Below are 25,145 nucleotides of genomic sequence, written 5' to 3'. Positions count from 1 at the left end.
CCATTGGTTGCCTCCCACACCCATTCTGACTAGGGCTGGGATGGAGCATGCAACCGAGGTACCTGTCTTTGAACGGAATAGAACCTGGGAACCCTTCAGTGTACAGGCTGACGTTCACTCCACTGAGCCAAACTGGCTAGGGCAGAAATGTTCTCATTCTTTAACCTTTGGTTCCTGTGACATTTAATTTATGGAGTTCTCTCACACAAAGCCCTCTCCTAACAAACCCTAGCAGACTTAACTACAATTTCCTCACATAACATTTTCCGCATTGCATCATCCTTATTTGCCTTCACTACTTCAGTTTGAGCTTCTTAAGTCACAAAATTGTGCCCTTTAGTCTCCTCTTTCCAGAGCCTTAGGGAGGGTTCTGCTTCAAAAACATACTATATGTATAGTCATTGAGTTAATTAGTTAGAGATCATTGTGCATATGGATACCAGAATAAGTAAAATCATCAGAAATCATAAACATTTCAACAAATGAGTTAATGTATATGCCCTTAACCAGGAATTGAACCTGTAACCCTGTGGTGCTCTGGCCAGTTCGCTAACTACCGAGAAACACCAGCCAGCGCTCTTTTCATTTCTTAAAGTTTTATAGTTACTAGCAACAAATGACCTTTATTAAACTTCCAAATGTTGAGGTGCTTGTTTCAGGAGAGAAGGAAAAGATCTATAGTACATCAGAGAAGAGCAAAACATAGCCGTATACCTGAGGAATATGAAAGGGTTTACTGAAGAAAAGGAAGGATAGATGGCTATGTGGATTGCAGGGTTGAGAGGTGTCCCTGAGGAATTGGTTCTAGAAGTGATTCTCTGCTCTGCACTTTCTGGGTCCTCAGTGCCTCTTGGCCACATTCTTTGCATTCTTACTCCCTGTCCTCCTGACCCTGTCAGTAGGGTTTTGAAGTCTCCATCTCCCATATCAGGAGGGTAAAGGTGAGATTTTTCCAAGCATTCCAAATTTAAGCACATTTCCCCACACAAACTTGTTTGTACTTGACTGTCTGTTACTGTAACTTTTTAAAAAAAATATGCTTTTATTGATTTTAGAGGGAAGGGAGAGGGATAGAGAGAGAGAGAGGCATCAATGAGAGAGAAACATCAATTGGTTGACTCCTGCACACCCCCCACTGGAGATTGAACCAGCAATCCTGGCATGTGCCCTAATTGGGAACCATAACAGTGACCTCATGGTTCATGGGTGGATTGTTCCACTACTGTGCCACACAGGTCATGTCGTTATTGGAACTATTTTGATACAATGTTATGGCTGCATTATAAATTAGCATTTTGTGGAATAAACCTGGGTCCTTAACCAACATATATGCCATGGTTTCCATAAGAAAATGATAACTCAGTTGCAAATTACTGCTCAGTCTCTCCATTGAGAAAGACTTGAAAATAACTTTCTTCAAATATGACCTTTCAAATCTAGGATAAGAGGCAGACAAATAATGAAGGTCCAACCTAATCTTGCTTTGGTGCTTGATATCTCCTGAGTCTTAATGGCTTAATCTCCCCAGCTTCAGTTTGCCCAATAGCAATGGGAGATGGAATATTTCTCCAATGAGTTGACAGGGACATGCCAAACTTCTAATAATTCTTATGTTTGATTCTGAACTCAGGCCATATTGAATTACCAGTTCTCCAAGAGAGTCATGTTGTCTCACACCTCTGTTGTTATACTCCCTCTGTATCTTTGAAGATTTCGCTCAAACACCATTTTCAGGAAAACCTTTCTAAGTAACATTCACAAGAGTCCCCTGGAGCTTTCACATACCTTGTCCTTACCACTATTATAGCACATATCTCACTATATAACATATGTCAATTTACTTGCCATCTCTCACTTTTTGAGAACAGGAGTCTTGTTATTTGCTGTTGTATATTTGAATATTTGCACATCTCCTGGCATGTGGTATGTGGTATCAATAAATATATCTTGCATAAATGAATAAATGTAAAACAATAATAAATTTAGGATTTTTTTTCTTCAAAAGCAGCTCTCTTTTTTCACTCTGTTCATGTAAAGTGATGCTCAGCTTACCTGGGCCAAGCATGCCTTGAGCTGGGTGAGTAATCAAAGCTGCTTCATGTCCCAGAACTCATTAGCAGGAGCCCTGTAGGGTGAGACCATACTCCTTCTCCCTCCTCCTCTCCCTGCAGTCATGTTGACAGAACTTGGGAGCTATGGGGAAGCGCCCAGAGCCCACACCCTTCTTTCAGACTGCTGCTCACCCCTTAGGCGCAAAGTGTTCCGATGTCTGAGTCAGCCACCCCTGCCCGTCCACATGCCTGGCTACTGTCCAAGACTCCGATAAGAAACCACCCAGGTGCTCAGTCTCAGAAGGCTAACAGAGACCAAATTAACTAATTGCAGAATAGAACAGGAAGCAAGCCCTTGCTGAGAATCAGAAGACCCTGCCGCGTCTCTCCACCTATAAGCTGTACAGCCTTTGGCAAGTCACCTCTCTCCGGCACTAGTCTCATTATCTGGGGAATAAGTGGGTTAGGGCTAAATGATCTCTAGGTTCTTGTCCAATTCTCAAGATCTATGATCTGAAATAAAGGGCAAGTTAAGCATTTATAATACCTGAAAAGATATTTCTACTTGCCTGCAGCAACCCTATCTCCATGGGCTGGTCCAAAAAGGACAACTCATTGGGCTGGTGTGGCTCAGTGCTTGAGCATGAACCAGAAGTTCACAGTTCCATTCCTGGTCAGGGTATATGCCTGGGTTTCAAGCTTCATACCCAGTAGGAGGTGTGCAGGAGGCAGCGGATCAGTGATTCTCCCTCATCATTGATGTTTCTATCTCTCTCTCCCTCTTTCTTCCTCTCTGAAATTATATATATGAACAATTCAGACTCACTGCTGATAAAGGGTTAAATGCACACAGGAGGATTGCTTTTAAGGAAACTTAGACTCACTGTATCATCAAGCCCTATTTATTAGCAGTGGATAATGCTGTACTAATACCAAGCAAGGGCCATGGACTGAGCTATAACTACTACTTAAAACAAGCAATGCAATACTACATCCTGCTCACCATGTGTGATTGTGCCACCCCCTCTGCACAGTCTGCCAGCATAGTCCCCACCAAGCACTGCATTTGTACCTTGTAAAAAAAGGCAAGGATCAAATACTGATTTCTTTGGAATGAATCAAAAAGAGTAGTACTAACAATAGCAATACTTCTACCAGGGCTACCACTTTTATTCCATGTTTAGTACTTCCAAGACTTGTGTCATAAAGTCTACATGTTTCTCATTTTGTTCTTATACCCATTCTGCTAAGGCACTGTTTTTATCCTCATAACACAAAAGAGGAAAATGAAGTTTATTGTTAATGCAATTCAGACAAAATGTATAAACTGGCTGAGAAAATTTAGATGGCAATTAAAATCCCTGACATTCAGTATTTGCATAGCATTTCTAGCTCACAAAGAATATTTTTCATCATTCTATGTGATTTTACCTATGATGAAGTGGCTGAGTCATGACTGTTTCCACTTTAAGGAATAGAAACTTGAAGTGAGGTGAGGTAAGGTAGTTCATTAAACCACTAATCTGTGCTGGAATTTCAAATCTATAAAGAGGGGCCAAGGACAGGGGGTTTCTTGGAAAACTGGCCCGAGGTCAGACATAGGGTATGAAGCTGAATTTCCAGAGCTTAGTTGAGATTGTAGATGAGATCAAGGTATGAACAAATGTGGAGGTGGAAGGAGGAATGGTCTCTCTGTTCATAGTAGCTTGGGCCATATGCAAATAATGTCAACAGGGTATAGTCATATCTGTGCTTAACTCATATTCAGCAGCACAAAATATGATCCCAGAGTGTGGTAAGAAGAGAGATCATTCTGGGTGGAGATGTTTTAGTTTCCGTTGGGGCTTTTGGTGCTTATTCAACTTGAAATTTCTAAAATAACTCGTTATGTGTGGAATAGCAGGTGTTACATTCAACATATTTTGTTGGCCTCATCTTTGTCTGCTCTGTGGCAATTTCTTCTCTTCTTTTCTTTTACCTACTGTCAGGTAATTAGTCAGACAGGGTGAATCATGCACAATGTTTAGAAAGGAATTATGTGTCTGAGTCCTTATGACCAGGAAATTTGACATCTCTGTTTCCAGGTAAAAGTAGAATTACCAGGCAAAGTTTTGGTGGCCATTCTGTCATTTGATGAAAGTCAAAGCTTAGAAAATTCAAGGTTATTTTTGTTTTGTCAAAGCTTAATTCACAAAAGATATATGGGTGAAATTCCCATTTGGAAACTATTGGTTGTATTTATGGTTTGGTCTCTCTTACTTTAGTTCTAGAAGACTATAATTGGAAGGATGATCAAAGTCATGCTTTAGCAATGTGTATGTTTATCTCTCTATCTGTTCCACATTCTCTGAATCAGTCTCTCTTCTGCAGTCCCTGCTCATTCAACTGTTTGCTCACTTCTATTAATTCTATCTGCTAATGCTCTCAGATTCACTTTTCAATCCTACTTCTATGTCTTTAGTTTTGGTTCATGTCATATTTCCTGTGAACTATTACAATAGCCTTTTCATCATCAAACTCCAATGTAAGCCAGAGCAGCAATACATTACAAAGACATTGCCCAATATGTGAAATCTCCCATTGCTCTATACCCTCTGGATAAATTTCCAAATTCTGCAATCCTGCCCCTGAGTCCTATTGCCCATCCATCTACTACATATTTATTAGTCATATGGAATTGCTTGCAGTTCCCTGAATATGCTATGCTCTTTTAAGCCAGTATGTCTCTGATTTTGATGACCCTTTATTTAGAATGTGTTTCCTCTCCTTGCCCCGTTATCAATTTATCACACATCCTTCCTAACTTTCTTTTTCTTGCATACTTATTGACTGCTCCCTTCTCTGGGCCCCCACAAACCATTAATATGGTTGTAATTTACACAATATTCTCAATTCCGATATCACTGTACTTTTAATTATTGGAATAAGCATTTGTTTACTCCACAAAGTTGAATTTCTCAAATGCAATAGCTGTGCTTTTATAAATCTTTTTCTTCCTATAGGAAGACTCAACAAATATTATTAGAATATTAGAATATTTTAGTTTTTTCCACTGCAAACAGGGATGTTATTCCTATTCTTTTTAAAAATTCTTTTTGAGTAATACAGGGAAAGCTTACCTATTGATTATTTTATTTTCTAAGAATATTCCTTGTATAATAAGAAATAATTGTTCCTTCAAAATATTTTTAACTCAGAGCTCCACACTGCTGGAATGAATTAAAGACGGAGACTATCCATGTCTATTCTCTTTACTGCATAACTTCAGGAATAATCACTTAGGATTTATCCTGGCCCTAGCATCTCTCAATATCATTCCTAGTTTCGTGTCCTCATCCAATCTTCACTCTGCACATCAGCATATTGTTCATCCAACCATTTTGAGAGATTTTGGCAAGAAATACAGGAAGAGCAATGTGTAATGTTATAGTGACACATCAGTTCTTATTTAGAGGTATTAATAATACATTGGAAAGGTAAACAGTTTCAGTTGGTATATATTGTATATGGAATGTAAATACCACTTATGTGTTCCTTTTTAAGTATGGATAAGATCTGTAATGTGAAAGCCCTTACGTTGTATTCTGGGTCTGCCATGCAATAGATTTATGACTTCAGACAAGTTAACTTAGCACAGTTGTTTTATCTATAGAGGTTTTAATTATGGCTGCCTCATAGGACTATTATAGGGACTAGAAAGTATAATACAGTATATACCAAATGCCTACATAGTGTCTGTAAACTAGTAAGCAGATATCTACTAATTTTTATTTTAAATTCCTCTTTAAGGCTTTCCTTATCTTAGATCATTGTGATAACTGTCTCTTATTCTAGAGTCTTCTAAATGCTACAGGGTATAAATATTAAATTGTTTCTATCATCTAGATACTTTACATACCCATATAAATTTAAAATCATCTTGCCAATTTCTTCAAAGAGCCTGCTGATATTTTTATTGAGAATGCAGTGAATTTAGAGATCAATTTTGAGGGAGAGGATGTTAATAATATTGAGTCTTTCAAATTATGAATATTGTATATCTCTCCAATATAGCTTTAGGTTTTATTTATTTACGTACTTATTTTTAACACTCACCTGAGGATATGTTTTATTGATTTCAGAGAGAGAGGAAGCAAGAGACATCAATTATATGCCTTCCATATATGCCTCAACCCAGAATCAAACCCCTAACCTGGGAATAGAACCCACTACCCTCTGTAGTACAGGAGGATGTACCAACCAACTGAATCACACCACCCAGGGCTATTTATTTATTTTTATTTCAGCAATATTTTGTAGTTTTCAGCAAAGGTGTCTTATTAGATTTACTTCTAGATAGTTGATAGATTTGATAATATATTTAGTGATATTTTTATTTTTTATTTTCCAATTGTTGCTTATGTATAGAAAGACAATTCATTTTTAATAGTAATTTTATGTTCTGTAAACTTGGTAAATACATTTATTATAGGAGTATTTTATTGGGCTCTTTATATTAACAATTATGTCACCTATGAATAATCATAATTTTACTTCTTATTTTTCAATCTTTATTTCTTTTTTTCTTTTTCTTGCTTTATTGCACTGGTTAAAACTCATTAAAAAAGTTGAAAGCCCTAGCCAGCGTGGCTCAGTGGTTGAGCATCAACCTATGAACCAGAAGGTCATGGTTTGATTCCCAGTCAAGGCACATGCCTGAGTTGCAGGCTTAATCCCAATGTGGGGCATGCAGGAGGCAGCCAATCAATGATTCTCTCTCATCGTTGATGTTTCTGTATCTCTCTTTATGGTGGAACATTAGCTCATTGATGTTTTACCTTTTCCCCCCCAATATAGGCATTTAAAATGATAAATAAATTATTCTCTTTTTCCTTTTTCTCTTCTCTTCCAGAATGTTTCAGTGCAAGGCAAGTTTGTTGTCCATTTTGGAAAGAGGAGAAAATTATGGTGGTCCAGAGTGAGATTTCACAGCCCAGCTAACATAAGAGAGGTGTCCAAGTGAATGTTTTGAAGTGCAGAACAGGGTGTTGGAGCCCAAGAGGAGTGTGGAGATTTTCTGTGTTGTGGGATCAACGGGCAGTGTGTGTGTGTGTGTGTGTGTGTGTGTGTGTGTGTGTGTGTTAAAAGTCTCCCTCACGCACGCAGTGAGGGAGACTTTTAACATACAGGGGGTTAATCAAATGCAAAACTAGTAAGTTTAATGGTAGTTAAGTGTTTCACTGTTAGTGATTTAAACACATGTGTTTAAATAGGTGTGTTTGAGTGCATTCTCCATCTCACTGCTTGGGAGCAGTAATACATTCATATCAATAAGCATAATTATGACTTAGATTTTAGTTTTCAAATAAAATTATCAGCTAAAAGGATCCAGGGATTCTTGAGGAAATGGTTGTTTTCAGGGTTTGGGCAGAAAAAGCACAAGAAGAGCCTGGGGCATTTTGTAATGCTGGAAAGTAAGGAGCTACTTTAGAACGATCATGACACATCAAAAGGACAGAGAAGCCAGCTTAAAGGGGTCCCCTCTGAACAAATCTGAGGTACTATAAGTGCCCCAATAAATAATGACAAAATAATATTATAGCCATAAAATAAGATAAAAATCTGTGACTCCATACATACATAGATAAATCATAAATGGAAAGTTTAATAAGCCGCATAAAGTATAAATTTTTAAAAAGGTAAAATGTGCTAAGACACATGTTATAAATGTTAAACTTATCAAAGGTGTGGTAAAGAAATATGTACTGGTAAATCATTGAATTCCCTTTAATTATACTTTAAATCTAAGTATCTAAACTCCATTTCTTTAGTACTCTTTATAAGAAATTACAATTAATATCATTTTAAATGTTTTCTATCAATCTGTCCACCTACATATTTATTTATCTTGATTATCTATCTATCTAGAGAGATATGAAATGATTTTAAATAATGTATAAGCAATTGTTATTTCTGAGTAATAATAATTATTTTTTAGTTTTACTTTTCCAACTTTTCTGTATTAAAAATTATTGGTTTTCTTTTTAGTCATCCATGTGTTGTCCAATGCAACTTTAACATGTTCAATATTCCCATATTAGTGAATATCTGTGCTGGAGTGGAATTTTCTGTGCTCTACTGACTCCACTACCCACCATTTGCGACCCTGCATTGTGACCTGAGAGGCTGACCTCTGGATGTCACTGTTCAGGTTCCCATGCCCTGTATCTCCCAAATGGGTTGACCAATGTTATCAACAGGAGATTAAAGTAGGGGAGGGTATTTGTCTCACTGGCTAGCTTTCTGTTGGATGATGGCTGCACAATGGCTCCCATCTATGGCTACAACTCCTGTCGGCCCCAATTCCTGTGAGTAAACTTTCCATACACCCATAGAGCATTCCTGATACTGCTAATTGCTTCTTTACCCCATCTCCTAATCGAATCTGAGTACTCTATCATCTCATATTGTTTTACCTAATCATAGTCCACAGCTTTGTAAATTACTTTTTATTAAACACTCTTCAACAACAGTGTGGCACCTATTTTCTGCTCAGATTCCAACTGACATAGTATGTAAGGACTTCCTCTTATAAAAATTAGACTTCCTGTCAACACTGTCTCACAGATTTATGATTAATAATTTTTGTTCTGCTAGATACTTTTATAATTCTAAGTAAGAGACTGCAATTCCTATTTCTTTTCTTATACATTTTATATATCCATTGACTTCCCAATAGGAAAGATGAATAATGTAATCCCTCTACATTTCCCAAGGGAAGGAATTTATCAGCCAGAAAGGAGCTGTGCATTCTTACAATTACTAATAGAAAAATAATTGCTTTAAGAAGATTTTAAAATAATGTACCAATAACTAGGTAGTTTTAGAATGATTAGAAATTTTAAACATGTGAAAAGGTTTTTTGACCGCAGTTCTTTAATCACTAAATCCTCCAAGCTGGATTTTTTTTCTTCTGATTATGTCTAAAAGTCTATGACATTTAAAAACAAACAAACAGCATTTTAGATATGATTTCCAATACAAAATAATCATTTATTTCCCTACACGTATAAAATGTATTAAATAATAAAATAATGAGGAAGTGCAAGTATTCCATGAAATAGAGTCTATCACTGAGATAACTGTGATCCACTTTTCTGCAGGTAATCTTATTTGGAGATAAAGAACTTTCTTAGAAATAGGCTCTTATCATATTGACATATCTTGAGCAGCCACGTACTCCTGTGTGTTAGGCCTGAGCTAAATAATGGATTGCACAGAACTCTGACTCCTTCAAATTTCTAGGCTTTCTCTGTTAAATGTCGTCAATGAGCTGGGCCAAGTGTCTGCTGGAGGGGTGTGTATCTCAGACCTGCTCCCCCCACAGGCTTTCCCAACTCACATGATGAAAATGCCATTCTTCCAGACCCTCAGCCTAAATACCTTGTAGTTATTTCTGACATCTCTCTTTCTCTTACCTTTAAGTCTTATCTTTTAAGAAATTCTGTTGACCTTTTTTTCAAAATGCATACCTAATGACAAGAAAGGTGGATATTGTTTCAATTTTATTTTGAGATTGGATAGGATGAAGAAGGTTAAATGATAAAACCAAATTCACACAGCAAAATGTATTTGGAAAAATTGGAAGATGTAAACCAAAAATAGTCAGCCACACAGTTCCTCCCTGCCCTGCAAATTCTCTGCTGTGTTGTCACATCAAAAAAAATGTTAAAATGTTTATTCTTCATGCTGATAAAAGCATATTCTTATTCAGAAAACAAAAAGTATTATCTTTTCCTAATCACAACTCTTGTAGTGTCAGGAGCCGAGTTTATGGTGCTTGAACCTGTTTCTGAGTTTCACTGTTGGCATTTCACTTGTTCTGTTACTGTACTTTCACCAGGATACTGATACTCAGAGTTTTGTGTTTTGTCCTTAAGTCTGTTTATATGAATTCTAAATGGGTGGGGTTTAATTTTCAAAAAATCTTTATAAAAGTACATTAGCATCAGCTTACATCAGCTATTATAAAATTGACGTGACTGGTTTGAGAATACGTTTCAGGTGTGTCTATGATAAAAGCCATTCCCACTGTCCTTCTGTTCTGTGTGTTTAACTAGTATTGTGGTGTCTTTGTGATTGAGATTGTTTAGGTAAAAATTCCATTATTATCTCTGAATCACTCCTGCATTTGTTTATTTTTATCTTTTCAATTTGTATAAGTAAAGGAACTGATCAGAAAATGAGTCTTCTTTATTTTAGTAATAGGTTGAAATTCTGGGAAAGCAAACAGTTTTCTTTCTTTTTTTCCCCCCTCTTAATTAGGATATGGACAAATAAAAATGAAGCAAATACCAAAGAAGTAGAATTGTAGGAGTACAGTAAAGCAAAATCATTGTTTTGAGAAGATTTTAAAATAATGTGTCAATAGCTAGTAGTTTTAGAAGACATTGGAAATTTTATAAAAGGGTTTATGGATATAAGGAATCTATTGACAAGAAGCTTGGGGCAGTCAGGTCTGTCTCTTACAATCTGTGGTTTGTTCATGTGGAGTGAGTCTGAAGAGTTATACAAGGCCACTTGCAGTTCATCTGATAGTTGATAAAGGATGTAGTATGAAGGCAGAGAAAGAGTGTGGATTACTTTTAGGTTTGAGATTTATATTTCCTAACTGTTAAATTACAAATGGGATGGAGAGTGTAATGGGACACAGTCTAGACACCTGAGATTTAGGATTCTAAACCTAACTCTGTAAGGGCCAACTCTGTTACCTTGATAAGTAATTTTCCCCATTACAGGGCTGTTTTCTTGTGTGAAAAAAAAATACTAGACATTTAAACCATGTTTTATATTCTTCTCCTTTTCAACTGACAACTATTCTGATTAGCTGAATTGTTTGAATTAAATGTCAGAAAGTCCCGTATGTTAATGTTTCATTGATTCTAATTTCAGGCATACTCTTTAGAAGTGAATTATAGAGGTTCAAAAATATTTTGGTTTAATTTTGCCTGTTAGGGGATAGTCTAGTCTTCAAAATAACATATTATTCAATGTTATTTAAACCTCTAGCTATCATCTTTCACCTATACAATTATATAATAATATATAACTATAAATATAAAATGATTGTATTTTGCTACATACCATAGCTATGAATTATTAAGAATCTAGTATGTGCCAAGAATTTCAATACTTCACATATTTTGTTAAAACCAATTTACAAAGTTTAATATTATCCTCACTTACAGATTACCCTCACGGATGTTTAATAGTTGTCAAAGATCACACATATTAATACATAAGAAAATTTATTAATTTAATATTCCAATTTTTAAAAATCCCTTTCAGTTATAAATTAAAATATAAATTTCACTAAAAGTAAAGTCTGTATTCTTTTCTGTAAACTGAATTGATAAGAAGAAGAGTCCAAAAATCCCATTTCTCCCCAATAACTTACACTGTCACATTGAACAAGTCACTTTCTCTCTCTGGATCATAATTATCTCCCACAATAAATGGAACAATAAGCAAGGTGATCTCTGTTTGCCTCCATAGTTTTAAAATAACAAACTACTAATGCACTTCTCTGAGCTTAATCTCTTTTTTCTCTTCCTGTGCATATACAAGTTATCATGAGATAATATTTTGACTTATTACAATGTGATGTTTACTCCTAATGTTTTCTCTTTGACTCCACCATTGATCCAAGTAGACATTCTTTGTTTTGCTTCAAAGAAGGGATGACATTGCAGAATTAAAAGAAAATAAAGAGCTATTTCATGGCTTTTCAGTTTTGAAAGTCTTAATTTTAGAGGAGTTGAGTAATATTCATGTGCTTAAAATCAGATTAGAAAGAATATGGATAGAAGAAGGAAGACAAATGCTTTCCATTCTGGGTATTTGAACAACTGCCTTGAGTGGCACAGAAAAAGCGAGACTATGTTGATGTGGTGAGCAGGAAGCTAGTAGATCCTGGGAAGAGAGGAATTGTTCTTGAGTGGCACAGAAAGTAGCAGCACCAGCAGCTAAAGACCTCCACACACTTTCCAGACAAATCCTTTGCTGGCCTGGGCTCAGAAGCCACATGTGAATAAAATCAGATCCACAGCCACTCACTAGATATTTGTTACAATAAGGAACATACATTGCCTGGATAGAAGAATTTTCTTACCTGTTTTTCTTCTTGGCTTCTAGCTGACAAGACAGCAGCCAGCAAGTTGCCCCACAGGCTGTTCAACAGAAGCGTTATTCTGTCCTGAGACCTTGCTTGGTCACCGTCTGACTTGCCCCATGTTGGGACACTTGTTTTAATCTGATAGAATATTTAGAAGCACTCTTGATTGAGAGTTAGTCAGGACAACTAGAGAGAAAATCAATGTGGGAGGCAAAATTCCTACCCTCCCCAACCAAACACCCATATTTGTGTGTGGGTAGGATTGAATACAACAGCTCTTGGTTTCCTCCACACACTAGTTCAGGGGAAAACACACCTTGTGAAAAATAAGTCCTGCATGTTAAACTAGAATATATTAAGAACCTCAAACAGGGGAGATTCCTTTTAAGAAATAAGACCAAATATTAAAAGTGTATTCTTCCATTAAAAAAAATAAATATTTTTGATGGTGAAAAAACACCCAAAGTACTGTTAACTACCCAGATAAGTACACCCAAGTTGAAGTTAATTTTATAGTTTTAATTAAGCTGCATGGCATCTCAAAACCCTGAACCTCAGGATTAATTCATTTCTATCTCTACCCAGGATAGTATGTGGTTAAAAGATAATATTTTTAACTCTTATTTCTATAAGAAGATGTAATCAGATGGAAATATGGGATGAGTTTCATCATTCAGCCATGGATTTTAAAAGAGATGTTTGTAGCTAGGTGTCATAGTTTTACCCAAGCACATTTATTAAACAGCCTTTGATTACTTAAGTGTATGAATGTTGTTTTTCCTGAAAATATCCCATGGCTCATGATTCCTAGGTGCCATTTGCTAATAGATTGACATCCCGGGTAAACATAAATATATATACACCAAACACAACCAGCACCAACAAGTATCAGAGAACTTAGCTATAGTTATAAGTGCTCCTTATATAATGTATAATTCCTGCTGATAATGAGTACTTATTTTATCCTAGAAGGAACAGGAAGAGATGTTTGTAATAGAGAAACCTCTGTGTCTTTAGTAATACTCTTGGAGTAGGATGTTGACGAATAAAGATATTTGGATGCCAGCTCCTGGTACAATCTATTGTACATACAATTAGTTTTTATCCAAGGTCGCTGTTCCAAGTGGTTAGTTGAGGGTTATAACTTTGGCAATAACCCACACTAACTTTTATTTTCCAATGAAGAAATATTACCATTGCATTCTTGCTTCAGTAACCTGTAAACAAGTGATCTCTATCTTCATACAAATTCATACCCACTGTTCCATTATTCAATCATTTATTGAATATCTAGGAGAGTTATCTTTCTATACAATAACTAGAGGCCTGATGCATGAAAATTCATGCACTGGAGGGGGGGTCCCTCAGCCTGGACTGCCCACTCTCACAGTTCAAGAGCCCTCAGGGGCTGGAGGTGACCCTGAGATCAGGGGAAGGCAAAACCTCATCACACCTCTGCTGCTGCCACTGCCGGCAGTGCAAGCCTTTGCTGGCCCTGGTTACCTGAGCCTCGGGCAGCCCTGAGAGGCTGGGCAGCTGCCATCCGAGGTTTGCCTGCACCTCGGGCAGGCCCTGGGTGGCTGTGGGGCTGAGTGGACTGGGGGACTCTGGAGGCAGGCACACGGAGCAGCCAGCCCTACCTGGGGGCAGGCCCAGCCTTGCCCCATGCCTGCCACCCTGGAGGGGCTGAAGGGACTGGGTGCTGCCATCTTGTGCCTGTGAGTGCCTCCATCTTTGAGGGCGAGGCAGTCAATTAACATATTCCCTCCTTATTGTCTGTGGGCACTGCCATCTTTGAGGGCAGGGCAGTCAATTAGCATATTCCCTCTTTATTTGATAGGATTGGGAGTGGTGCTGTGAGGTTTTGAGGTGAATACATGGTCTCTGTGCTAGAATTACACTGTGGGGGAGAGTCAGGGACTCTGAGTAATATGATGCAGAATATCCAACTCAACAAGTGACTTTATGTACTTGATTTTTTTCTTATAATACTGGATATTTCTAGTAGTAAAATCTTCCATCAAAAGATAAAGATTGACAAGATGTATTCAAAAAATATTTGTGATGACCTATCATGTGCCAAGTATTATGCTAAGTGCTAGAGAGACAGGCAAAATTAAACAAACTGAGCCCTTAATGAACTAGCAGTCTGGTAGTTAAAGAAATTATTAATAATGTGCCCAAACTAAGTATAATGCCCAAAGAGGATTTCTAAATACATTTTGAATAATAGTAGCATACCTGAAAAAGTCTAAGAAGACTATTTTGAATAGACAAAAAGTGAATCTACATTTATTTGCATATGTAATCTCTAGCTTAAAATACATAAAAACTGTAGCATGGTGCAAAAGACACTGTCCTTGAAATCTTGAGATCTGGTTTCTCTGTGATTTTGGGGAATTCTTTTACCCAGTCTAGGCCTTTGGTTTCTGTGCTGTATAATTAAGAAGTTTAACAGATTAGGATCTAATGACTGGGCCAATCCAGTGACTGTAACTGTATAGAAATTGCAGACTTGACTTACTCTATTGTCTATCTTCAAGGTCAATGATGAAAAAAAAACTGACTATGGTGGTTCAAAATGACAGGGCCATCTGTATTAAGAGCTTCAGAAAATGAACTGAGAAATAGACTTAGAAACCAGAGGGACTTCCCAGTGAGCTGGTGAAAATCCCTTCTTTCCCAGAACCCAGTTTCTAGCTTCCATTTCAGATGTAACAGTTTTAATGAATAGTAGGCTCCTGACATGAGCCTGTTTGTGATGACAAATACATTCTTTAAGGTCCAGGGCATTCTAATCCCTTGACCTGAAGTTGTACTGAATAGGGGGATTAGGGCATTTGGTGTGAAAGGTGAGATGTCCTGAGGTTAGAGCCTGGAGGTGATATCACTGGTTTGGCCTCTTACTTATGAGACCTCAAGCAAGTTCTATGCCAACGCAGAGACCTTCTTGTTTTGCTTGTGATAAGTACTGGGCAATCACAGCAATACTTATAAAAAATGAAACAAGGAGAAAACAAACAGCTATTTGTTTGCCTAATATTTTCCCTTGAACCACATTGGACTATTGCGGAAGGAATGGTACAAATACAAATGATGCCATTTCTATCAGAGTTCTTGGGGTGACTTATAGTCCTCAAAGATGAATTGTCTTCTCTATGGCTTATCTTACTTCTCAAAGTATTTATTTGGAATTAACCTTGGCTATTATTAATTTCTTTTATAAATGTATGTTATTGGCTTAGAATTTGTATTCCTGATATTTTTATTTCATTAGTATTAAAAATATTCAAAGCAGCTTCAACCAGAACCTGTTTTGTGGGAATGATACACAGAATGAATATAATTTTTTTTTGTATATTTGCACTGGAGATTATCCTATCATTTATTTATGTGAGACTTTGATTGACAGTTAATCTGGTGCATTATATTTATGGGGCAAATTCCTAAATATTTGGTTCTCAGATGCACTCAGAAAAATTCCTCCTGAGTGTTAGTTCTCTCAATGCAAAGTGGAGTACATGATGAACTTTGCTACTCCCATAAAGCAACAATGAGAGACTGTTCTTTGAGTTATCAGAGGGCTATTATATTATCATTTTATTTATATCTTGTTGTCAAATATTTTTTTTTCATGTGCCACAAAATGCTTTGCATTATGCAAAGGTTGTAGTCACTAGAGGGAGATGTAATCACAAAGTCTGTGTAATTGGTTGGAATCCATGGGACAGATGGAAAGGCAAAGTATCCAGGAAATGACATGGTCCTATATCCTGCCAGAAGTCTGGATGGTAAGAGAGCACCAGTGGGTATCTTATGTTAAGCTCACTCGCTGGTATTTTGATACCAGAAAACAGCTCATCCATCCAAACCTGCAAGGACATCTCTACTGAAAATTTGGCAGCCTTAAGGGACCACAATCTCAATCTGTGTTTGAGTAAACACCTGTTAGTGTTAGATGTCATAGGTTGTTGAAAGACTATGCTTCATAATATGATCATGCAATACAAATATTTTAAATAATATTTATGGACCCCATAAATACTTTTTTTTTTTTAGAATCAGAGAGCCTGGAATGTCAGAGGAGGTAGGAAATTTACAGATTATAGGTCATCTAATCCCCTTTTCTCCATTTTCAGAATAAAAGACTGAGTCTTAGAAGAAATTTATTCAAATTTGCTACTTACTGAATTAGAACCTAGGTCTCCTCACTCCTAATTTAATGTTCACTTCACCACCTTCATTTCTACATTTCTTAAGCATGTACTATTGGCTTGATCCATAAAGGAATACAAAGATGAATGAGATCTGTCCATACCTAAAGGGGTATATGGTTCAGTGAAGGAAGTAGACATATGAGTAACAATTGCTAGGAAGATTATATAAGTTTCCACAATGGATGGGGCACATAGAGACCATGAAAAAAAAATTCTAATTGGTGTACTTGTTTTGGGTTGCATATTTTACAAATTCATACTGCAAAGGAAAATTCTCATGCAAATTCCCTCTGCAAATCTTGCATCTCTGGATTCCGAGCCTCAACCCCTCTTTTTTGTGAATTACTATAGTTTTATTCAAATATTAAGTGATATTCAATAAAAAATGTGTATAAAAGATAGGTAATATATCATCTCACTTATATAACAAAAGGATTTGCATACAGAAATAAACTAGAATAGAATAAATATTAACAGTACTTGGTTTCTGGGGGCTAAGATTATGCATAATTTTTACTTTTTTGTCCCTTTGAAAGTGGTATTAATCATAGAAAAAAGGAATAAAAATATTTTATAAAAATTCAAATATGAAACTGAGAACTTTAAAAAATTAGAAAAAAATATATTAGTGATATGAGAATTCAGAAGGATATCATAAACCCCCAAAAGCATAATCTGTGAAAGAATAATATTGATAATGTTGACTACATAAAACTTTAAAACTTTTTTTTTAAATTGAGGTATATTGACATATAATATATTAGTTTCAGGTGTACAATGTAATGATATGACACACATATACACTGAAATGATCACCACCCATCATCATAAAAATTACAACAAGTTTATTTTTCTTGTGATGAGAACTTTTAAGATCTACTCTTCCAGCAACCTTCAAATATGCTTTACAATACCATTTACTGTAGTCACCATGCCACACAATTGGAAGTCTGTTATCTCCTGATGCTCTTCACCCATTTTTCTCTTCCTTCAACCCCTCTCCCCACTTTTCTCCATGCCCATGACTTTAAAAAATTGTTTGTTTTTAGATTCCATATATAAGAGTACATCTGTATGAGACTTTCTCTGTCTGACTTATTTCATATGGTGTTATACTATCTTTATGACAAGACACTGTGAATTTAAGAGCAAGTAAAAACCTGGAAGAAGGTTCTTGCAACTCAAATAAATAAAAATTAATAATAAAAAATTTTCCAGAATTTATAAAGAACTCCTAAAATTTATGAGAAAACATTATATAACTCAATAGAAATATAAATAGATGTTAAATACTGGAATTTTGAAGAAAGGGAAATGTGAGAGGCCAATAAATACTATATGAACCCTTCAATCAATCAGAAAAATAGTAATTAAAATCACAGGCATCAGACTAGCAAATTAAAAACTATGAAAATATCAAAGCTTGATGAGGATATAGTAAAAGGCTGTAGAGAGTAAATTGGAAAAATCACTTAGGAGCACAATTTGACATCAAGTAAATTTGAAAATGCCATATCTTATGACTGAGAAATCCATTTTTAAGAATATTACTTAGAGTAACTCTCATATCTACATGAATAAATATGCTCAGAAAGCATCATTCTGCTAGAATTTGTAAGACGAAAGTTGGGATAATTTAAACATCCACCAATAGGAGAATAGGTATATGAACACAGTGAAGTTCTAGGTAGCAATTAAAATAAATGAGTTTAATCTTCATGTATCAAGATAGGTAAGTATCAGAAACATAATGTTGAAGGTAAAATATATATACTAGAGGCCCAGTGCACGAAATTTGTGCACTCGAGGGGGGCGTCCCTCAATCCGGCCTGCACCCACTCGCAGTCCAGGAGCCCTCAGGGGATGTCCTACTGATGGCTTAGGCATGGGGAGTGGGCCTAAACCAGCAGTTGGACATCCTTAGTTCTGCCGAGAAGGTGGGAGAGGTTCCCGTCACTGCCGCTGCGCTCGCGGGCAGTGAGCCTGGCTTCTGGCTGAGCGGCGCTCCCCCTGAGGGAGGGCACTGACCACCAGGGGGCAACTTCTGTGTTGAGCTTCTGCCCCCTAGTGACAGTGAGTGTCCTAGCAACTGGTCGTTCCGCTGTTCAGTTGATTTGCATATTAGCCATTTATTATATAAGATAATTGGATTTATACAATACAATTTAAAAATTTAAAAATAATTAGCACAAAGTAATGTTTTTATTTAGTTTTTACTTTTTAAATGCTTATGGATGTATTAAACTTATAGAGTGTATAATGAGGAAGATATATGTGGACAACAGATATAATCTTTGAGGAGAAGGAGAATAGAATTTTAGAAAGGTATACGATACATTTGTATCATGAACTTTTTATTTCTTAGTATTTTATGTGTGTTTTTAAAATATTTATTATTGAAAAGTATTACTTTGTTCCCTTTTTTCCCCCCATTAATCTCTTCTAGCCTGCTTCCTACCCCTACCTCAGGCCTTCACCACCCTATTGTCTGTGTCCATGGGTTATGCATATATGCATACAAGTTCTTTGGTTAATCTCTTCCCTCCCAACCACCCACCCCCATCTTTCCTCTGAGATTCAACAGTGTGTCCCATGCATCTATGTCTCTGGATCTTTTAAGTTCATCAGTTTATTTTGTTCATTATATTTCACATATGAGTGAGACCATGGGATACTTGTCTTCTTTGGGCTTAGTTCTCTAGCTATTGGATACATTTGTATCATGAACTTTTCATTTTTCAGTATTTTTATGTTTTAAAAAACATTTTTTATTTCCTAAAGAATGATTGTACCTTTTCTCACAAAGTATGTTGTTTTTCAGTTTTATTGAAAAATAGTTGACATACATCACTGTAAAAGTTTAAAGCATACAGCATGATGGTTTGATTTATATATATTGTGAAGTAATTACCACAATAGATTCAGTAATATTTATCTTCTCATATAGGAACAATAAATAGAAAAGGGAGAAGAACAAATAAAGTAAAAATATTTTATTTTTATGAAAAAACATTTTTGGATCTACTCTTAACTTTCCTATATATCATACAATGAACAGTGTTTGCTATAGTCACCATCTTGTACATTATATCACTAGTATTCATTTATCTTACAATCGGAAATTTGTACCTCTGAACCACTTTCCTCTAGTTTTTTCTCCCTCAAGTCTGCCCTCTTTTTCAGTTTTTATTTTATTTTTTTTAAGATTTCATGTATAGCCCTGGCCGGTTTAGCTCAGTGGATGGAGCGTCGGCCTGCGGACTGAAGGGTTCCAGGTTCGGTTCCGGTCAGGGGCATGTACCTTGGTTGCGGGCAAATCCCCAGTGGGAGGTGTGCGGGAGGCGGCTGATTGATGTTTCTCTCTCATCAATGTTTCTTACTCTCTATCCCTCTCCCTTCCTCTCTGTAAAAAATCAATAAAATGTATTTTTTAAAAAAGATTTCATGTATAAGTGAGATCATACAGTATTTGTCTTTCTCCAACTTATTTTACTTTTCTTAGTATAAGCCCTTTAATGTCCATCCATGTTGTTTCAAATGATAGGACTTCCTCATTTTTAATGGCTTAATAATATTACAAATATATTATTCATCCATTGGTGGGAACTTGATTTGTTTGTTTTCTTGCTTGACTATTTTAAATAAAGCTGTGATGAACATGGGGTTGCAAATGCCTTTTAAAGTTTTCATTACCTTGGAATATATCCCCAGAAATGGAATTGCTAGATGATATGGTAGTTCTATCTTTAATTTTTTTGAAGATCATTCATATTATACTGTTTTCCATAGTGGCTGCACCAATTTACATTCCCACCAACAGCACAGAAGTATTCTCTTTTCTCCACATCCATGCCAGCATTTGTTATCTCTTGTCTCCAAAAGTATGTGTATTAAAATTCTGAAGCCAATATGGCAAAATATAAACAACATATAAATCTGGTTGGTATATATTTATATGAATGTCTGTAATTTTTTTTTTTTTTTACTCCTCACCCATGGATATTTTTTCCATTGATTTTTTTTTTTAAGAGACAGAGTGAATAGGAGGGAGGAGGGGAGAAGAGAGAAAAACATTGATGTGAGAAAGACATATTGATTGGTGGCCTTCCACAAGCACCCCAACTGGGGCTGGGAATCGAGCCTGTGACCAAGGTACATGCATGCCCTTGAGTTGACTGTTTTAGTGTATTTTAAATACTTTATGACACAAATTCAACAGTGAAAAATCTATGTATTTCGTAGCAACAGTAAACTAACAGTTTCTCAGAATATAGAATTCTATATTAATGTTAAAATAACCTTCCCTTACAACTTTGAAGTTATAATTCTGTAGTTTCTTTAATATTTTGCTCCCATTATTTATTTCTTTTTTAATTTAAATTCTTTATTGTTTAAAGTATTTCATAAGTCTCCTTTTCCCCCTATTGACCTCTCCCTGGCTACTTCCAACCCCCAGCACATGCCCTCACCCCCGACCCCATTGGTTATGCGCATGTGCATGCATATAAGTCCTTTATTTTCTCTTTCTGAAAATTCTTTGGAGGATATCATACATCCTGATTGTTTTGCTATGTCACTAGTATTTTCTTTCATATGTTCTATCTCTAATTCTTTACTTTTGCATCTTGATATTTTTTTCAAACTATTCTTCAAATACTTTTATTAAGCTTTAATTCCCACAAATGGATTTTTAATTTGTTTGATTGTTGACTTATTTTTTGCCTTCATTCTTATTTCATAGATTAAAATATATTCTCAGATCACTCTGACAATATAGTTGTAATATAAAAATTATACTTATTTCCTACTAGTGGCCCAGTGTATGAAATTCGTGCACTTGGAGAGGGGGGGATGGAGCTCAGCCTGGCCTGCACCCTCTCGCAGTCACAGTCCAGGAGCCCTTGGGGTATGTCTGACTCAGGGCTAGCGGGCCTAAACCAGCAGTCAGACATTCTTAGTGCTGCCACAGAGGTGGGGAGGGTCCCACCACCACCGCTGCACTTGCCAATCATGAGCCGGCTCAGGGCTTCTGGCAGAGTGGTGCTCATCCTGCATTGAGCGTTTTCCCCCTGGTGGTCAGTGCATATCATAGCAACCGGTCATTCCATCATTCGGTAGATTTGCATATTCACTTTTTATTATATAGGATGTCATTTTTGTTCATCTTTGTATTTTATTTGATGGTGTTTCCCATAGGTCTTGTGCCTTGTTTTTTTTCATAGATAAACATGAAGAATTCAATTAGCATTCATTTGGTTATTCAGGTGTAAGGAATTCTCCTGCTTTTGTGAAATGGGTTCTTTTCCTGACAGGTTTCTCTCTTAATGGGAGATTAATAGGAAGGTCAGTGCAATTGGCAATGTTTATAAATTGCAAATCTTTACATTCAGATTGTAGGTCAGAAGTGTGCCTTTTAGCTGAGAATTTCCAAATGCAGGAATAAAGAGGATGTTATTCTAGGCTAACTAGCACTCATTTTTGGAGGCTGTAGCTATTTCAGGTATTTGTTTTCCTTAGGGGAATTGCTCTCAAATTTTTGGCTAAGATTCATACTAAAGTAGTTAATAAGAGAGTTTTCATCTCTCAAACTTCTGGCCTAGAACCTTCCAGCTTCTTCCAGGGAAACCATCTTCCACATGGTCAGAGTTTTGTCTGCTTTCCATCCATCCACTTATAAGAAATTTGTGAAAATAACCCATCCCTCAGCATTTGTCTTGCTATTCTGACTTTGTCATTTCTTTTCATTGCTGTGCTATAATCGGACGGAATCTCCAGAGAAAGCGAGATGTGCATGTGTCCTGGTGATTGTTGAACAGGAAGCTGAGTTAAACTACCAGAGGCTTTCAGGATCCTTTTATGGTGCTATTTGTAGAGTGAGGAGTAGAGAAGGTGCTATTTCATGTTTTTAATATTTTATATTAAAAAATCAGACTACTTAAAAGAATTTTTTGCTTAATAAATAAATACACACTCATATATTTGTGTAGTCATACTGAGACAGAGCCTGAAAATGTGGTTCAGAAAACATATATAGTTCAAATGTTTTTCTTTTTTCCTCCAGTCTTATTGAAAACTAATTGACATGTGTTTTTTCTTCAAGCTTTGTCAGTTACAGTTGAGACCAGTCCACTGTCATCTTTTCCTATCCTGATGGAAATTTCTCTTTGTGTGGGTCTGCTATTTGGGGTTGATGAACATTACTCAGTGTATCAACAGACTTCATGTAATGGAAAACTCTCTTCACATTATAAAAATCATTTCTGTAAGTAAGAAATTCCTAGATGCAATGTAGTATCCTACGTTGGATTTGGAACAGAACACAGATATTAATGTAAAATTCAATAATGTCAGAAGTGTAGCTGATAGTCATGTATTAAATGTTGGTTTTCAGTTTTGACAAATATGTAAGATATTAACATTAGCATAACCTAGGTGAGAGGTGTATGGCAACTCTATACTATTGTTGCTACTTCTCTTTAAATCTAAAATTACTTCATCAAAATAAAATTTAACTAACACACACACACACACACACACACATTTCATTTATTCCTTGAGCCTGGCCATTTCATCAGTATTGTCAACTCCTTCCACAAATATGTGTGAAGCATTTACTATCCAGACATGGTAGTAGATACTTGAGGATATCAAGAATAATATGTTTCAATTTACATTTAAAGATAGTTACATTTTTAAAAAGGCAAGAATGTCATTTATAATTTCCAATTTACACCTGCTAAATTGGTAGGCTTGCCTTTGCAGAATTGAATAAATGAAACAGCCCACCTTCTAGGTGAAAACTAAAACTTATATCTTACCTTTGAAATCTTACCTTGCTGAGTAGTTTATTGCTCATAGAGGATAAACACAAAAGGTGAAAATGGTGCTGTATCTGTGAGGGTAAGGGCAGTCGGTGATTCTGCTTGTGTCCAGCACAGTGTTGTAGGTAGAGTAGGTCTTTGAAGATGTTGAGTGGGAAATCATTTTATTTATTCAATAATCAAATATTGAATGCCTACCTTATGTTAGGCATAGTTTTCACATTTGAAGGAGATATTTGAATGTCAAAGACAAAAGTGATCTACCAGGGTAAATGTTGAGGGCAAATGTGTAGCAAATGTAGTGATGTGGAAAAAGCCTGGGATATAGAGCCAGTTAGGTTTGAAACTGGCTCTGTCAATTACTCTCTACACCTCAGATCTTTCTTGTGTCAAATGGGATTTATAATATTTCCTTCAAAATGTTTAAATAAGACAATAATGTCTTAAAGCATTTTGGAAATAAGAAAATGTTCAAGTAGACATTTTAATATGTATAGATCCCAAATAAAGTAAATACAAAAGTCATCTCCACTCCGCTGATTTTCTTTAACAATTTTGTTTTTCAGAAAATTATTCATAAATACCTTTAGAACATATTTTAAAATATTTTCAACAAACTGGTAGGCAACTTTCAAATTTTTCTAATGTTGTGTAGAATGAGTATAAAAAACTCCAATTTTGTTAAGAAAAGTGTTGACAATTAATTACTTCATTTCAAGGTAAAAGCAACTTCTGCTATTTTAATTGCTATACATATTTATCATAGTTGTTCTTTTTGTCTTAGAGTATACTTTACATTGACATATAATAGCGAAGTGCAGGTTTTGACAGTGCTCCTCTCATAAAGGATTTGGAAAGGAAGTGGTTAATAAACCCTTCTAGCTCATAAGGTTCAATGTTGAAAAATTTCCACTCACTTCTTTTAGTGAAGGGGGTATTCATGGACTTGGTGCTTTCCTTTCCTTAAACAACTCAGTTCACCCTTTGCAAGGCATGTTTCTTCTCTATATATTGATTAGGAGCCGGAAACATAATAAAAGACAGTATCAAAATCATTTAACAAATATTTCTTGAAAACCTTCAGTATTCAAGGTCCCCCAATAAACAGTTATGTAATGTTTCATAATGCAATATAGCAAAAAAAAAAAAAAATCTCAATAAAGACTCAGAAAAATCCTAAATGCTAATAGATGGAGGGTAATAGCATTTCACAAAGTGGAAACTTCTTTTGCAATATCTCCTAAGTTTTACATCATAAACCCAGGATTTAAAGTCAAAACTCTTGAGGGGAAATCTCTGTATTCTTGGACGATACCACAACTGACTCCCAAGATAGCTGCTGTGATAAAGCAGAGATAGTGAGACACAGATTTTATCCTCAAGATGTCTGCAAGATAAGGCTTGACCTAACCTATGACCACATAGAGTAGAAATTAAAAGCTACAGAAAGACAAATATAATAAAAAAATATGAAGAGGAATCAAAAGAGGGAGGGAAAATATCAGTGAAGTAAGGAGGGACTCAATGAAACAGGAAATAATTAATTTGGGCATTTTGAAGATCAGAGAAATTGGGTGGGGGTATTTTGTCCCATTTGTGTGCACTTTCTAAATTAAAATGTTATTATACATACAAAGACTATAAGCATTTTATAGCTTAAAGAATATCAGTATATAACTAATGCTCATGTATATATTATATGCTCAATACACTTGAAATTTCCCCAGTGTTCTTCCTCTGTAAAGTAATCTCATTCCCACACTCTCAGAGGTAACCAATATCCTGAATTTTAATTAAATTCTTTATTCTCTGGCTTTTCTTAAAGTTTTCCACAGATTAGATAGATAGATAGATAGATAGATATATCCCTAATCATATATTGCTTAGTTTTGACTCTCTTGAC

Source organism: Myotis yumanensis, unplaced genomic scaffold, assembly GCF_028538775.1.
Source record: "Myotis yumanensis isolate MYYU_CA2020_CCGP unplaced genomic scaffold, mMyoYum1.0.hap1 SCAF_2, whole genome shotgun sequence".
NCBI classification, from domain to species: Eukaryota; Metazoa; Chordata; class Mammalia; order Chiroptera; family Vespertilionidae; genus Myotis; species Myotis yumanensis.
This window is presented reverse-complemented; position numbering follows the sequence as displayed.